The sequence below is a fragment of the Eulemur rufifrons genome, chromosome 8 (assembly GCF_041146395.1).
Source record: "Eulemur rufifrons isolate Redbay chromosome 8, OSU_ERuf_1, whole genome shotgun sequence".
NCBI lineage: Eukaryota > Metazoa > Chordata > Mammalia > Primates > Lemuridae > Eulemur > Eulemur rufifrons.
In genome coordinates this window covers 43,332,833-43,351,337 of record NC_090990.1, presented here as the reverse complement: position 1 = coordinate 43,351,337, position 18,505 = coordinate 43,332,833, and positions in this window count along the sequence as shown.

Genomic DNA, 18,505 nt, shown 5'->3' with positions numbered 1-18,505 from the left:
TTGAAAACCCTTGGACTTGCAGGTATTTCAGGTCCCTTCTAATGCTTAGGTTCCACAGTCTGACCTCATGCCAAGGCTGCCTTTGAATCCTGGGGTTTCATCCTCCTTTACCCAGACTATTCTCTGCATCTCAAGCCTGGTTTATTTAGAGTCCCAAAAGACACCTTTCTCCAAACTAGTATCTCTACTTAAGAGTATCTATCAGTCTCCCTCTCAGCTAAATGTTTTATGTGTACTTGTCACTGGGGTATTTGATCCTATTTGAGGCATTTGTATGTCATTAAGCATAAGGCAGCACAGGTTAATTGAAATTGTTATTTTTGGAATTGAAATGATTATTTTTTTATTAATTGAAGCCATTCCCCAGAATAAAAATGTCACATGCTTTGGAGTTCACAGCAGTGGCTCTAAAAATTTAGTGCATGTTAAGAACACTGGATCTCAAATACAGATTGCTGAGCACCTTCTCCAAAGATACGGATTTATTATGGCTCCAGTCAGTCTGAGGAATCTGTATTTGTAAAATAAGGGAAATAATGGTGCCAACATCATCAAGTTATTTTCATTCTTAAATGTGGTAGCAGATTTAAAGTTCTTAGTCTAATACTGGCTTTGTCACAAGGACTTGATAGGTAAAATCGTCATTATTGTTGTTAGTTTTGTTCATGATGTGGTTTCCAGTGGCTCCTCCAGTACTGATTCAAGTAGTCATTGAAAGTTAACAACCAGCCCTAAGGGAGGTATCTTTCAGTTCTGTCTATCCTCACTCTAAGATGTTAGTTTAGGCTGACTGTCATCTCACACCTATGACATCACCATGCCTCTCCATACAGCCGGCCTCCCTAACTTCAGTTTCCTCTGAGTTTTTTCTCAAAAGAGCAGTCAGAGTTCTTTTACTAAAACTCGAATCTATTAGTATTACTCTCTGCTGAAAATCCCTCCACAGCTCTGCCTTGCTCTCAGAACAAGATCTCAGGTTCTTGCCAGTGCTCTCTACAGTCTGACTCATGAGCTCCTCTCTCTCAGCAGCTTTCTCTCTACTGCATCTCTCACTGGCTGTTGTCTGGCCACCCCGAACAAACCGTGGGTCTCCCAGGGCTTCCCATTCACTTTTCTCCCAGGCTTTGATCATTTGCTTTCCTCTGCTTGACATACGCTAGTTCTCCTTTGGCCTGGCCAAAACGCTGCAGGTTTCTTCTTGGCTTTTCTTCTTCTGTACAACCCTCTCTGGCTCCCTGAAGGCTAGGTTGGATTCCTTTTTATGTGCTGTTACTGCATCCTGATCTCTACTGTCATAGCACTTATCACACTATAGTGAAATTGCCTGGGCACTTTTTGGGTGCCCTGCTAGGTATTAAGCCCCAGGAGGCAGAGACTGCGTCATTAACATCCTGTAGTGTTCGGGACCAGGGCAATGTCTAGCACATAGTGGATGCAGATGCTCAATAAGTGGAAGGGAGGAAGGAAAGAAGGGAAGGAGGGAGGAAGGGAAGGAGGGAGGGAAAAAGGGAAGGGAACAAAGAAGGGAAATTATTTCAACTGGGCCCTGGACAGTGTTGGAAGGTATGGAAACCAGGATCCAGCTCTATAGAGAAAAGAACTTACAAGACTTAGGTGGAGTCATGGTCTCAGCAAGATGGCTTGGTTAAGGCTGGTCTCTCTCCTGGAAGTCATCCATGGCATATGAGAGGAGCACTGGATTTGAGTCATAAAGCCACGATTTCAATGTCACTGAAAGCTCCCTGGGGTTGGCAAGTCATTTCATTTTTCTGGGTCCTCAGTGCCTTCATTTTAAAAATGGAGCTAATAATACCTACTCAAAATAGCTGTTTTGAGGATTCATTAAGAAACTGTTTATTTAAAAATGCTTCACAAATGGCAAAGGCAGGGTCTTTGCTAGACTGTGGGTTCCATGAGGGGACTTCATGTGATTCAGCTCTGTATTCCCAGCACCAGGCCCGTTGCAAATGCTAGATGAAGTTTTGCTGAGTAAATGAAGGAATGGATAACAGAATGATTGACTGGGCAGGGAAAGTCTGGAGCATTATGTGGCCTAAGCAGTAAAGGACAGAGAGGCTCAGAGTAGCCTTTTGGGGATGTGTTGCATATACGTGTTACTCTTTCCTCCTCCGAGGATAGCTCAGTGAAGAGGGGACTGTTTCTTACTTTGCCACCACTGCTGAGTGTGTTGCACAGCCTTGGTCGGTGTTTGAAAAAACACTTAGGAATTTGAAGTGAATGTGTGCACCATTTTATAATTTTCCAGTGGGTTGAAGTAGGTATGTATCATCATCCCTATTTTATAGATGAGGAAACTGAGGCCCAGGTATGTTTGACTGAACTGCCCAAGTTTGCATGGCTGAGAAGGGGACAATGCAAGACCAGGACCCCAGTCTTCTCATTCTTAATCCAATGCTTTTCCCCTCCAGTCTCTTTGTCTGCTGGGCTCCCCAGAAAGCAGCGTTTCTGATATGAAATGATGCCTGCGTGCACCCAGCACATTGCACACCCTAAAGCAATGGCAGCTTTTATATTAATAGCAGTAAAAAGCTGCAGCAAAGAAGATCCTTCTAATGGGTTTTGATAAATGTTTACAGATGAGGTCTTGCTTTTAACTGAACAAGACCTAATTTTTAAATGCAATCAATTATTCTTAAGCCCAGAGGGCATTCAGAAATGACCATTGCTAACCACCAAAACTCGGAATGTTCCATGACCTTAAGACACTGCCTTCTTCAGCAGCCATCTTTTTCAGGGTTTGATCTCACACGGGAGTGCCAAAGCACAAAATTTATGAAGTCCTCAGAGTTTCTGTGGTCACAAATCATGAGACTATCAAACAGGAAGGGAAATTTGCCTTAGAGGGTGAGAACACACTTTTCAGACACAGCGATGGGAATACAAACAGGCCAATTCAATTTCTTTTGGGGTCATGGTTTGTAGCTTTATAGAATGCGCGACATTCCGTTTTGAAAGTCCATGGGATGTTTTTACTTCGGAGAATAATTTCCACATCCCATTCGACACCAAGAAATGGGTAATTATTATATCACCTGGTGGTTATTTATCACAGTTTGAATGGAAATAAATTGCTTCAAAGTGAAATCACGTTACATGGTTACCTGTCTGCCCTATTAATCTTTCGTTTAATTTTCTTTATTTTAATGTGCATACAAATGTTTGCGACCTGTCTCATCTGTCTCCCTCATAATTCCCTCCAATGGATTTAAATATGTTAAGAGAAATTAAATAAATGGGTTAAAGGAAGGCTCGGGATTTGGGAAATGGGGGTTAGCTGAGAGTGGTGATTTATTTCTGCACCGCCTCTCACTTCCTGTAGAACAGGAGCATATTGGAAATCAAAAATGGGAAAGCACATGATGTTCCTGCCATAGACCTGCTAGTTAGGGCACAAGGGGTGATTACTATATTTTCTGGGTCCAGCACTATCCACAATGCCCACTTTGGCAATTTTTCCCAGTGATTTCATTTCAACTAATAAAATCCACAAAATAACACTGCTTTTCTCTTACTCTACAGTCATGAAACAGTCTTCCCTGAGCCTCCCTATTTCTGCCCTCGTCATTGAAACTCTGAAAATCTAGATGAAAGGACTTTTCCAATTCAGTTTGACACATACTTATTGAGGGCCCACTGTGTGCTAGATATTAGGGATTTGGAGGTCCTTTCCCTCAGGGGTTCAGAGCCCAGTAGGGTGACTTCTCTGTTGCATTTCCCTCTCTGTGCCTGGCACACTACTGTCATGAATTGGGGTTAGTTTCCTTAGCAGCTGTTGGAGAATTCTTCTTAGAGAGAGGCCCACTTTATGGGGGAGATCATCTAGAAAAGACTTCTTGGTGCAGAAGCTGATCCCTCCAAGGATCTGAAGGTGAGAACTGCTGTCATGGGATGTGGGGAGGGGCTTGTTATTTGTGAGTGGGAGGAACAGTGAAAGGCAGCAGAAGTCAAGATGTGACCCCCAGTAAGAAAATGCACAATCAAGCTACTAGGACTCAATTTGACAATGACTAGAGCCATTGGGGGAGCAGACAAAGAGACTGGCCGAAGGAAGAACAGAGACAAGGGTGCAGGTTTGAGAGCAGGGCGTGGACCCAAACCTGGGCAAGGGAGGTGAGGCACTAGCTTCAAGTGCAAAATTCAAAGAGGCACCAACCCAGCAATCAAGGTAAGTTAACACGTAATGCAATATGTTAAAAAATTGAAATTAATCCAAAAGTTCCAGAATGAACACATTATCAAAAATTGAAATGGTAACAAGATCAGTAACAGTGCTATGTGGAGCTGTATTGGAGGCTGAGGCAAAAGAAGAAATCAGTAATACAGGTCTTATGTTTACTTAAATATTTAAATGTTTTTGTAAGTAGACTTTGTTGAACCACAGCCATGCCCATTCGTTTACATATGACATGTCTATGGTGGCTTTGTGCCACAAAGGCAGAGGTTGAGAAGCTACAATGGAGACTGTATGCACACAAAACCTAAAATATTTACACATAGGCCTTTTCCAGAAAAATTTTTCCACCCGCTGAACTGAATAATCACTGAAGTCCCTTCTGGTTCTGATATTTGCAAATTGTGTTTTCAGTTGATTTAGTTAGTTACTTTTGATGCAAGGTGGACTTTAACCTTTGAGGGTATTTCATTTTATGTTTTGTAAACATTTCATTTTGTATTATAGTAGAGCATCTTTAATAGAGGTACATAATCATATATCAGGTGCCACACGAGGTCTTGAGTGACAGGTTGGTACATCCATCCCTGTCTCTCCTCTCCCCTCCTGGACTGTGAGTGGGAATGCAGCAGGCAGGGGTCAGGGATGCCGGATACACCATAGTATGCAGAACAGTTCTATCCAGGGAAGAATTACCCTATCCCCACCCCTACAACCAAATGGCAGTGGAGCCTCTTTGAAAACCACAGAGAGACCCTTTGTCCCTGCAAGGAACCCCTGTCCTTAGCCTTCATCTGTTTCCAATTTTTTCATTTTTCCTGAGGTTACGGTAAAATTCTATTCTTTGCATAATGTCATGCCACTTTAATGGAAACGCTGGCTTCGGAAAATATGAAAATGACTGGCTGAGAGGCTTTGAATGATGCTTGCCAGGCTTTTCAGTAATTTTTTATTGAGTTGTGTACATTCTAATTCATTAAATTCATTAAAAGAAAAAAGTCTATGGGAATATGAGAAGCTTTCTATTTCTTATCATTATTCACAAAATAGATTTTTGTTATTCCAGTAAAAAAAAAAAACAAAAGAAAATTTTTGGTAAATTGACATCTCCCATTTTTTCTGGAAAAGTCCTTTTAAGTAATGTCCTCATCTAAGATCTTGCTGTAAAAATAGGATTTGACTGTCTCTGGATTAGAAAATGTGGATCCAGGAGATGCCACATCAGAGGTGGTTCTAGACGGTGGGGAAGGCACCAGGTTGGTGTCTCCACCTCGGCAGCCAGTGTCACTCTGGGGCACCCTTTGATCACTTCCTCCCTCTTTATCTTCTCATTTCTCTCCTTCCCTCTCCCCACCAAACCACCTCTTCCTTGGTCCCATTCCACAGGACATGAGTGCATGCTGTGCACCCTTCAGGGAGGCAGGACAGAGTTGTGCGTCAAAAGCAGGGACTTGGAACCTGATAACTAGGTTTGATTCCAGGCTTCACACTCATCTACCTGTGTAGCCTTGGAGACGTGACTTAACCTTTCTGTGCCTCAGTATGTTCATCTCTGAATAAGATAATTCCTGAAAAGTGCTCAGAAAAACCTCTGTCAAATGCTAAGTATGAAGTGAATACCTGATACTGCTGGGTACAAGGGCCTGGGGCAAGCGTGATGGGAATGCATGTTGGAGCTTGAATGAACCTTGGGGATCAGACAGCCCAGGACCTCCCGGAGCATGGAGGAACCAACTTTCAGCCACTGTGGTGTGGAGGGTGAGTGCTGAAGGGTGAGGCCCCAGACCTCCAACTCCTCTTTCAACTCCCCTTTGTGTTTACCCTTGTGTTTGGGATCTGTTGGGAGGAAATGATTCTACGGTTTTAAAAGAAGTTTAATTCATTGACCTATCTATATCCATTGTATTTACAGATAAAGAAGGTTGCACAAGGAGAAGTGACTTACCTTAAGTCATATGTCAAGTTAGTGATAGGTTGGGATTAGAAAGCAATCAATTAACAAATATTTGTTAATGCTTAATATGTGCCAGCCACTGTCTTGGGCCATAAGTTCCAAACCTTGTTTAGGGACCTCCGTGGTTTCTTAAATCGAGCAGGCCCCGTCATCCACTGTTCAGCCAGCCCCACTCTGATGCCCCCCAGGTACCCTTGTGTTGTTCCCACTCTCTGGCCTGCACTGCCCACCTCATTTCCTCCTGAATGGTTGCTAGCCCTGTTTGCGGCCTCACATAGACCCAACACTCACTGTCGCTTCCCCTACTCTCATCTCTTCTTTCCTTCCTTGACCTTAGCTTTTTCTTCCCCTTTGATGTTATTGCTGTGGATACCCTGGGCAAAGACCTTACCCTACACTTTGGACCCTATGACCCTTGACCTCAAAAACAAGATCCACACCAAATATATTCATTTATTCAACAAATATTTATTGCGCACCTGCTTTGTGTAAGACATGTTCTAGGTATGGGGGATACCAAATAGAGAAAAATCCCTGCTTTCATTGGAGCTTACAGCCTAGTATACTAGGTGGTGACATTCAATAATCAAATTATCAAACTTATAATATGATATGTGGTTATAAATACTACAGAGATGGAAAACAATTTGGCAGGTCCTCTAAAAGTTAAACATAGAATAATCCTATGATCCAGAAATTCCATTTCTGGGTATATGCTCAAAAAAATTGAAAGCAGGGACTCAAATGGATACTTGTACACACATGTTCATGGAAGAATTATTTGTAATAGCCAAAAGGTTGAAATACCCCAAATGTCTATCAATGGATGAAAAAATGTGAGACAGGTAATGAAATGTAATGAATATTATTCAGCCTTTTAAAAAGGAATAAAATTCTGACACATGATACAACATGGATGAACAGTGAAGACATTATGCTAAGTGAAATAAGCCAGACACAAAAGGACAGGTATTATATGATTCTGCTTATATGAGAAATCTAGAATAGTCAAATTCATGGACACAGAAAATAGAAGAGAAGTTGCCAGGGGTCAGTGGAGAAGGAATAGGAAGTTATTTTTTTTAATATCTGCATAGTTTTTGTTTGGAATGATGAAAAATTTTGGAAATGGATATTGGTGATGGTTTTCCAACATTGTGAATGTACTTACTGCTACTGAATTGTATACTTAAAATTGGTTCAAAGTGGTAAATTTTATGTTGTTCATTTTTTACCACAATTAAAAAAATATTAAGAAATGCTACAGGGAAAGAGAGAGAGAAGGAGAGTAGTGGTGAGGAGGTTGATTTTAAATGGAAGTTATCGCTGAGGAGATGACACTTGAGCAAGACTGGAAGAAGGAAGCCACGTGGCTCTCTGGAGGCAGAGTGTCCCAAGGAAAGGGACATCCCGTGCAGGGGTGGCATGGTAAGATGGACCAGCATGGTGTTTAAAACATGCACCTTGGACTGAGCTGGTCTTGGATATGAGCCCCAGGGACCTCGCATAACAAATTTAGCTTTTCTGTGCCTCAAGTTCTTCATGTGCGTATAATGGGAATGGTGCCTACTTCAGTTGGCATTATGAGAAGTCAATGAGATGATGCACGAGAGACCCTTCAGCACAGCTTGGCACCAGGCTGATCTTAAAGCCAGTGGTGCCAGCCCAGCCACCCCTGAGTTTATGGCCGGTGTCTGCTGTATGTTTATTGGTGCCTGTGCCATACAGGTTAAGTACTTTACTCTCACCCCTGCCTGGCACATAGTAAATGCCGAATTAACGGTCAATAATGAGTTTTTCCTAGCTCCTTGATTTTGATTCACGCGGTGCTAAGACACATGAAAGCACTTAACATTGTACTTGGCACATAGATGGTAATCAATAAATGTTAGTTTTCTTCATTCAGTCCATCAGTCATTCTTTCATTCATCAGAGATAAATAAGATGCAGTTGCTGTTGTCGAGATGCTTGTTATCTTATAGCCAGGCAGTCTAGTGACACATAAAGGGGAGGGGCAGACCATCCCTGGGCACGCAGGGAGGGAGGGGATGTGGCCGGAAGCACAGAAAGGCCTGTCCGAGGACTGGAACTGTGGCAAGCCTCCAGCCAGCTGGACTGGGGTGAGTGATGGGGAAGGAAGCCAGCATAGGCACGGCACAGGACCACACCCGTGGTTGGAAAGCTGGGTACGGCTGTGGACATGACTCGTGCAACTGGAATTTTCCCAGTTTTATTGATATTGCTCTAGGACATCTTAAAACACCCATTTCTGAGGGGTCTGGGTCGAATCGTGCCAGATCGCTTCCACCTGCCCCTCCAAATTCTCTCTCCCTCCTTCTCCACCTGGCTCTGTTCCGCTGGAGCTTGCCCTGTGTGGACAACCTCCTCACCTTCTGCATTAGGTTGCTTGACTTGTTGTGACAAAATGCCGCACGCTGGATGGATAGAATGGTAGAGATTTATTTTCTGATGATTCTGAAAGCTAGAAGTCTGAGATCAAGGTGTGGGCAGGGTTGGTTTCCTCTGAGGCCTCTCTCTCTCTTCTCCAGGTCTTCACATCGTCTCCCTTCTGAGTGTGTTTGTGTCCCAGTTCCCTCTTTTTTAAGGACATCAGTCAAATCAGATGAGGGCCCACCCTAATGACCTCATTCTAATGTAATTTCCTCTGTATGGACCTTATTTTCATATGCAGACACATCCTGAGGTACAAGAGGTTAGACCTTTCACATACGAATTTTGGGGAACCACGATTCATCCCATTATAGCCTCTGACTTCCAGTTGAGTCTGGCCAATGGGGCCAGTGGAAGGTTGGAGGGTGGGGGAGAGTGTGTTGGGGTATTGATTCCCTCGTGGCTGCCCAGTGGTGTCCCTGAGGGTGGAACATCACAGCTCCTGTCATGGCCCTCTCTACACAGCCCACTCCCAGCCGGCACCAGGGTCCAGAACCACTGTCTCCTTTTGCTCCTTCAGAACTGGGGTGAGGGTAGAGCCCAGTATTACTATCCCCAGTGATTTCCCTTTACCCTCCTTACACCTTTGTACATAGGCCTTCTATTAAACTGTCCTCGAATTATCCAGTTGAGTGTGCCACCTGTTTCCTGCAGAGAGCCTGATGGCTGGGAGTGGGCTGGGAGGCACAAGAAGAAATGATTTCACTCTAATGCTTATGGAGAACTTTGCAAGCAAAAGGTACGGCCTCTGTGTCCTTTCTTAGGCCTTGTTTTCACGGGGCTTTTTGTGGCATCCTCTACTGATTGTTTTGTCCACTTATGTTGGAGGCCACATAAAGTAACGGAAGAGGGAGACGTGTGAGTGTGACGATCTGGACTGAAAGCCAGCTCCTTCCTGCACCGTGGTGTGACTGTGGCAACCTCTGTTCTCTCTCTGAGGCTTTCAATTCCATATTTGTACAATGGAATAGAAACTCAAACATCTCGTTGTGATGAATTGATTAAATTACGTTAAATGGGAGAGCAAATGTTCAATAAATGTTTCATTTTCTTTCCTAAGTAAAGAAGAGCCCCCACTATAACTTCATTTTGGAAATGCCTGTGGGAATCTTAACTGAGGGGAGGTGGTGAGGACAGAGAGCCAGGGTCCAGCGTCAGGGACCTGGGTGGGTCACGTACAGGCTCCTGGCTGGGTGGATTTCAGGTGGCTTCTCTGTTCTCCACCTGTCTCCCAATCTGCAGAAGAGAGACAGTGGCAGCAGCCTGTCCCTTCCCATCCTGGCCTTTGAGCTGGGGCAGTGGAGGGAAGACACTGGCCACTTCTTCAACCCCATCTGGTGCCACCGCCCCTCCCCTCTCAGCCGCACCGTGTTGGCTTCTAGCAGTTCCTTGAACACCTCACGCTTCTCTTCGCCATCATCTCCTCCCATCTGGGAGACTCAACTCCCACTCCACCTGGTGAACTCCTGCTTATTCTTTGGAGTTCAAGACCAACATTTTTTTCCCCAGGGAAAGCTTCCCAAACTTCCCCCTCCTCCCCTATGAGAATCAAATCCCCCAGTACAAGTTTTCAAGCTTCCTGGAACAACTTCTTCATTTATTAGAGTTGTAATTAAACAGTTGTCTTAGAATTAATGATGTACCTTTCATAGTTCCCATTAGATGGAAGCTCCATGAGGACAGGAGTTGTGTCTTCTTGTAACAGTCATATAGTGCCCAAGAGCAGACTGCCTGGTGTGAATTCTGTGCTATCACTTGACATCAATGTGACCCTGAGCATATTACTCACTCTCTGTGCCTCAGTTTCCCCATTTCTAAAATGGGGATAAGAACAGGACCTACTTCTTAGTGTCATTGTGAAGATTAAGTGTGTTAATAAATATAAAGCACACATGCATGACTGGGCCTGGCACATAAACCGTTAGCAATTGCCACTGAATTCTCAGTTGGCCCTTAGCAAGTGTCTGTGGAATGAAAAAGGGTTAAGAGTAAATTGCTAGACAGAGCTAAGACGAGGCCTTCCTTCTTTGCTTCAGTGTGGTCTCTCTGTGGTTTTACAGATAGTGGCAGATTCGCATGACAAGGGAGGCACCATGGCAACATTTACTATGCTAAGGAATGTGCCATTGTTCTGTAAACACAATGGAGTCTCAGCAGGGAGAAAGCTGGCCAGTCCGGAGGGCTGGGATTGCCAGAGCCTAAGGAAAGGAGTGTGGTTAATGTGTGTGAACGCTTAGCCTTAGAGCCATCCATGTCTGGTCCAAGGCAGCCTTGCAGAGAAGGAGGCAGGGATGTATTGGCTGTTTGCCTTCAACCATTGGTAACTTGGGGCATGTTTGGAGACCACAAATTCTTTTTAGGTTCTTTATCTGGCTTCACATTGGAGCTAGAAACCAGGAGACCTAGTTTATGGGCGTATGCTCTGGTGCAAATGTTCAACCATCTCAATTGTGATTTCCTTATTCATTAAGTAGAGACAGTAACAAAATATTACTGTCTTAATATATACTTTTATCCAATGTCTAATGACTTCATTAACAGATACGTAAATAAGCACTCAGGCTTGTGCACACACTTGCACGAGCAGTCTCACACCACAGCTCAAATAGCTGTCACAAAGCATATGCATTGACTCTCATCTTCATTATCTAGAGAAGTCTATGAGACCATTACTTAGGATCAATTTACACCTACTTAAAAAACAATGATAATAACCCGGTTATTTGGTTTCTTGGTTTGAAAAAACCAGAAATTGGTAGAGATGGTGGACCAAAAGGAGGCAGCAATGGGAAAGGGAAAATACCGCCAGAAGCAGGAACACCAACCACACAGAAGTGGCATTTATTTTTAAATCTTAGTAGTTTGGAGTCATTTCCTTTAACAACAACACTTTTAAAAATCTCTTTGATAATATCATTGCTTTTTAATGTCATAGCATTTTAAAACCACAAGGACCTAAGTGATGCTCTAGGCCAAGGCCCTTATTTTCTGACAAGAGGGTTAAGGGTTAGGGTACCAAATACACCCACCCAGGCCACATCTAAATCCAGGTAGAGCCCCAATCACCTGGAAGTCTGTGTTCTTCTCTCTTACTTTGCTTTCTCTTTTTATTGGTCAACACATACGTCGTACATACCATTAAATGCCCAGGTCTCCACTGAACATACACCAGGAAATCTCTGACCATCAGGGACTTACAAACTGTCAGGAATCTTTCCCTACATGAATGTAAGTGCTAAATTATTAATACCCTTTTAGGCATTTTTAGATATCATAATTGGTACCTTCAGGCTCAACTTCTATGTATATGCTGAGGACATAGAGATCGTCATTTGGTACATTTTCCTTGTGACCCAGATTCCCAGCAATGTGTGATAGGGTAGGATATTTAAAAATATCAATCAGGAAGAATTCTTTGGTTAGTGCTTACCAGGTACCCAACACACTATTATTAGGTCTCAGAGTTATAGGGAAAAGAAAAGGATTGATAAGATTCCAGCCCTCCAGGAAATGTATAATATCTTGGAGAGAGTAGTAGTTTGAAAAATGGTGGGAAGGGGCCTGCAGGACAGGTGGACTGCTGAATGATAGAGAGGAATGACTGTGGACTCTGCCTGTCTACCTGGCTCCGCTGCAAGCTGTGCATAGTCAGCTAACCTCCAGGGCCCTTATCTGTAGAGGGGATAATAGTAATACCTGCCTCTTAAGGTGGTTGCAAGCATTAAAGAAAATAACACCTGCCAAGTACATAGACCATTTCCTGGAACATAGTAAACACTCAATAAATACTAGCTTTAGATTTTTCAATTCCACAGTACAGACCGACTATACACTGAGTTTGTTTGGTCCCACATCAAACATTTATTGAGCATCTACTCTGTGCCATGCTGCATGCTGAAGGATGAGAATAAGGAGGTCAATTAAACAGGCCAGGTCCTGGGACAACTTACAGCCTAAAGCAGGAGTCGGCGAACTCCAGCTCTGGGCCCAAACCCCAGCAGTGCTTATTTTTCAAACTAAAGTATTATTGGCAGAGTTGAGTAGTCACAACACAAATGGTTATGGCCCCCAAGCCTAAACTACTTTCTATAAGGCCCTTTACAGAAAGAGTTTGCCAAGCCTTACTCTAGAGACCTGCTGCTATTAAGTGTGGTCTTTGGACCACAGCATCAGTACCAGATGAGAGCAGTGACAAATGCAAAATCTCAGGCCCCACCCCAGACCCAGTGAATCAGAATCTGCATTTTAATGCAATCACAGAGTTCTTTGGATGCACACTAAAATTTAACAAGTGCTGCTTTAGTAGATGTCAAAGACATTTAAATTCATCACTCACTGAGATGCAGTGAAAAGGTTTTATGATGGAGGGATGTACAAGGGACCATTTCTTGAACACTTACTTTGTGTCAGGGGCTGGCCTGTTTAACCTACAGTACCTTTCTCAGTCCTAACAATGGTTAAGAAGAGGATACTACTTTTAATTTCAGTTGAAGACACTGAAACAAAGAGGCTGGTGATTTTAACCAAGGCTTTCAATTGGCGAATGGTAGAGCTCAAGTTCGAATTCTGGTCTACCAACTGCAAACCATTTGCTCTTCATCATGGTGGTCTTCTACTTCCCAAAAGCAAAACAAAGGAGGGAGTCAGGAAGGATTTTGCAGAGAAATTTTACAGAATTGGTTCAGTGCCTGTATCAGTCACGGTCCCATCAGGAAAACAGAATCCACTCAAAGAATATAAAACAAAGGAAATTTAATTCAGAGAATTGGTTACACAGTGATGACAGAGCTACGAAGCCATCAGGAGATTATGAGGCCCCCAAGATAAGTGACAGTAGGCAGGTGCTGCCACCGTTAGGTGGAGGGACAAAGTGAGGGGGCGGTGTCACTGGAGCCCAGCAGCCGGTGACCTGGGGGAAGCAGCACCCCAGTGGGCATCCCCAGTAGAGAGTCCAGACACAGAGCAGCTGGGGTGCTGCCCAAGGCCAAGGCAGAGAGTAATGAGAGTCCCCCAGCCAGCACTGCCTTGTGCCTCTGTTCCCCACTAGCTAGAAACCAGCCAATGTAGGAGCCCAGAACACATGGCCCGTGGGGTTCAGGCCTCTGCAGCATAAAGCAGGGCAAGCAAAGGGCAAGCAATGGTCTGCGGAGCAAACAGGCCAGGGTGGGTCCTGGAATCTCCTCCCTGGGCCAGGAGAAGGGCCCAGGCGTTATCACAGGGTCTCTATTCCAGACCCAGGCGGTATCTCAAAACTGTTTTCATGTCCTATATTGATGCCCTTAGGTTGCTGTTCTTGGACTTTGTCTCAAGTTTCCTTTTCTTTTCCCTTTTAGCCTCTTGATGCACCCTTTATTTAAACTGTCAGGTTCCTAAATCCCCTTCTGCTTCCAGCCACTGTCTCTCAGCTGTCCTGATCGCACACTCAGCTGCCTCTTGGTCACTGTCACCACACCCCCTCACTCAGCTCCCAGCTTCAGGGCTTCCAGCCTCCGTAAGTCCAGGAGATGGAACAGAAACTATGGAGTGAGGTCTTGAGTGACAAGTGGAGCTCTTCAGGCAGAGAAGGGTAGTCTGGTGCTCCCCGTGCGATGGGGTCGTGTAACCCGGGAGCAGATAAAGCTCAGGGCATGAGGACATTTGTGTACCATTCTCACGTGTTTGGACTTTATTCCAATAGGGAGCTATTGAAATATTTAAATCGATATGAGATATAACTGTATTGGTACAGTGCAAACTTTGGCTACAGAACTGTTGGATTAGAAGAAACCAATTTGGGAGTAGAGAGTCCAGTTAGACACCTGTTGCAATAATCTAGGTGAGGGACCACAGTCCAGAAGTCCAAGGAATGTGGGGGTGGAAGAGGAAGGGTGGCCCTGAGAGAGGTAGCAGACACCGTTGGCCGTCATCCAGACCATTCCGCCTCCCTGCGTCTTCCTGCCGACAGGGACCTGACTTTATTTGGGAGCCTGCTCTCCACTTAGACATATACTCAGGCCAGGGCCCTCCCCAGATCAGGGGGTGACTCTTACTATGACTAAACATAGCTATTTCTATTTAACGGGACACCCACAGCGGGCTCTGGGTGGTGATTTTCTGCTGGGGAGGGCTGTGGCGTGGCAGAAAGGAGAGCCAGGGCTGTTCCTGCTGAGGCCTACACCTGTAGTTGGCAAACATTCCGTAGGCTTGGAATCTTTTGTTGAACAGAAGTTTATTTAAAAGAGTAAATAAATACAACTCTTAACAAGATAGAGCTGGGGGGCGGGGTGGGGGCCGGTCAGAGGCTCCAAGCAGCTTCTCCCACTTCCAATTAAAAAATTCCTGAGGGGGTCCGGGATTGGGTAAGGAGTCTGTGGATCTCTGTGGGAAGCAGGTTGGGAATTGCTAATACGGACAGGAAGTACTGAGGACCCTGGCTGTGGAGAGGGTGCCACAGAGTGTGAGATATTGAGGAAGAGCACCTTTGGAGGAAGCAGGGGGTTAATAAATGACTATAGCACTGAATCAACTAATTCAACACAACTATTCAAGTCTCTTACCTGGAGAACTCCTACTCATCCTTCAGAATATAGCTCAAGTGTCACCTCCTCCAGGAAGGCTTCCTTGACATGCCCCCAGGTGTCCTTTCTCTGTGCCCCTTCTGCCAGAGAAACTGCCTCCTTGGCCTGTCTGCCCACCTGACTCTGAGCTGGGCTGCGTGTGATGCATCTGTGTGCCCAGTTGGGCACTTGGCACTTGTTTGAAGTGGCCCTCTCAGTGAGTAGTGGGTGGCCTGAGGGTTCAGAATTAGGACCTGGGGCCTAAGGGGCGAGAGTAGGACTGGATGCCCATCCCAAGAAAGTCATAGAGTTTTGTTAAGGGCAAGAGGCGGGGAGACGGGGAAGAGTTAGGGCTCAAATCTCAAAGACTAAGTTTAAACCACAGCAGGAGTTGAGCAGTAAGGAAAAGGGAACAGGGGCCCAACAGGACTAGAGGAGGAAAATAAGATGCACAGAGTTAATGTGTCCAAGATCCTGCAGGCAGGCAGTAGTACCAAAAGTGGACTTGAAGCCAGGTCTCTAAGACTGCCACACGCGGTCCCTCTCCCCAGCCCTCCCCCTTCCCTCCTGTGGCCAGCACAGCTGGGGCATGTGGCTCCCTCCCCAGAGACTTGTTGATTGAGTGATTGAACGCAACCATTCCCTCTGGGTTCTTTCTCCAGATTTCAGCTGCTTGTTTAAATGGAGTTTTCCTGACCCTGCTTGGCATTTCAACCACACAACCTCAGCGGGCTGCGTGTTGTTACACCCCAACCCGGGCCCCTCCCCTCCTCCCCTGGCTCCCCCACACTGGTTCTTGGTGTCTGAGATCAAAGAGAAATATCGTTCAAACTGCAGATGAAGAAACAAGGCTGGCTGCCTTTGATGTCAGGCAGCAGCGGTGTAATCTCTGCCCCCAACTTGCTTTTACTGCCGATGCAATTTGCAGCTGCGATGTGGAGTCTAGGTAATTGTTTCTCCAGCCCAAACGCCACTAGTATTTTTTATTTAAGTGTAAATTTTCATTTGGCTAAATAAACCGTTCCTGTCTGCCCCCAGCGGATGGTGGCCCTGAAACACCGGGTGCTGGTGGTTTTCATGAAAACAGAGCCCAGGTAATCAGGAAGGCCTAACAAGAGGCCATTATGTAGAGTGCACCCTTCTTTAACTTTCCCTTTTATTGGAATGGTGTAATTTCAGTTTCATAAATAGTAAGAGGTTTACCGCTGGGCACTGGGGCGATCCATCTCATTCACCTCGGAAATTAAGGCCGCTGCCTTTCCCTGCAATGTTTCTCTTTGTCTCTAATATCACTTGAGCTGCCTTTAGGAACCATGCCAGGATGTAAAGAATTCAGACCGTTTTATTTTTTACAAGGTCAGATTGCTCATGATTCCTAATAGAGAACATTGAAAACCTTTTTATTGAGGGGCAATCCTTTTTCCAATTCATCTCTCCTTCCAGACACAGTTGCCGTCAAAGACGTTAACTTAAAACCTTAATCTTTGTTCAAGATTATAATAGCAGCAGTGGTGATCATAACAATAGTGGCAGGAGACGCCTCATACTTGTAAACATGTAACAGACACAGATCTAGGCACTTGCAGGCGCATTATCTCATTCAACCCTTGTGTGGCTATTAGAGCTCTATTTTGCAGAAGAGGATGCTAAGGCTCAGAGAAGTTAATGTTTTCCAAAAAAATTATGCAGTAAGAGAGAGGCAAAGCCAGGATTGAAGCCTAGTTTCTCTACTAAGCTTGTGGATGGTATTTTTCCTCATATGGTGGGGAAAGGTGATGTGGATTTTCACAGATCCATGAGTTATGGTCAAATCAAAAACAATGACATTTTTTGTAGGTGGTAGAGCAAGGGGCCTCTGCCCCATTTTGCTGAGTTGCAGCTTACAAAATAGTTGAACGCTAAGTTACTAATACCACTATCTCTCTTCTCTCTGCCCCAAATGCCCTCTCCGTTGCCCGGGGTTCCTTCACAGGGAGGTCTCTGCTGATCTCACAAACAGCACCTCCCGTGCGCTGCTGTAGCTTCTGTCCCTAACTTCTCTCATGACGCCACCACATTATACTGCAGCCTTGATGTCTGTGACGGTCACCCCACAAGCCTGTGAGTTCCTTGAGTGCAAACATTGTGTCTTCTTTGACATCATACCCCAATACCTGGCACTGTGCTTGGATGGTACTTGGGAAACATTTATTGAATGAAGGGACTGAATAAATAAACAAATAGGTGAACAACCTGCTGTCTCCCCACTGAGAAAGTTAGTGCACACTGTTTCCACCACACCTGATAGAATATAATTCTAGAATCACACATTTCCCTAGAATGAGTGTCTCTGGCTTTCCTATTTTCCAAATTAAGATGGGGTCGACGGTGCTCAACATTCCCATCCCCGACAGATATTTCCCAAAGGGGTTCTGTCAAAGAAGATACAAATAGTAGCCCCAAAAGATTTCATTCAATAGTGTTCATTAGAAGATGAATTTTTTTAATAGTGGGGTGAGTAGCCACGATACCTAGCACATAGCAGATTCAGCAGATTCCAAGTAAATGTGGATCTCTCTCTACGACCTGGATTCCTCTCAGCCGAATGTCCCTATTCTGTGTCTCATTTTTTCAATGTCTTTCAAAATATTCTTCGTAAAAATCTTAAGGCAAAGCTCTTGTTCAAACAATACCCTAATCTTCTGAGGTGAGGGAGGAACTCGCAACTAAGAACTTCCCCTCGGGGGGAGATTGGAATCCTCAAGTTTGACGTCTGTGCTGTTTGTTCCTATTTTAAACCTTGGTTTAAGTGCGGGCAGAACCCAGCCTTGTCTATGGATCTCCTTAGCACAGTAATGCCAGGCTGACATTTACAGAAAGAACTTTACTACACATGCTGGGAGAATTGTGGAGGAAATGGTTTATAGAAACAGTAAAATTAGTCGTATGTTGCCTTCCCCAGCCGAGTGTGAACTCTACGAAGGCAGGAATTATTCTTAATTCCTATTTACGTTCTATTCCCTCACCTGGAACACAGTGGGTGTTCAATAAAGACTTGAGTGAATGAATGGATGAATGTAGAAAGGAATGAATGAACCAAACATTGAAGAGCTTGACCAGACCCTAATGTCCCTGGATGTTGTCACTTACGCCTTAACACATTTGTGCAAATTTCTCTTTTTTCTCTACTTAATCTTTCTTTCCCTTTTTCCATCTAACTTTCTGTTTCCAGGTAAATGTCATTGTGCTTTCTGAGTGAGTGAACTTCCTCTTTTGCTGTGGGGTTGAAATCCTACCCTCAGATCCATTCATCTTCAGGTTCCTGCCACTCAATTCTAGTTTCCTCTCTGGGTGGGGGCATCATGCCTAATTCATAGCTGATTTGCCCAGCAG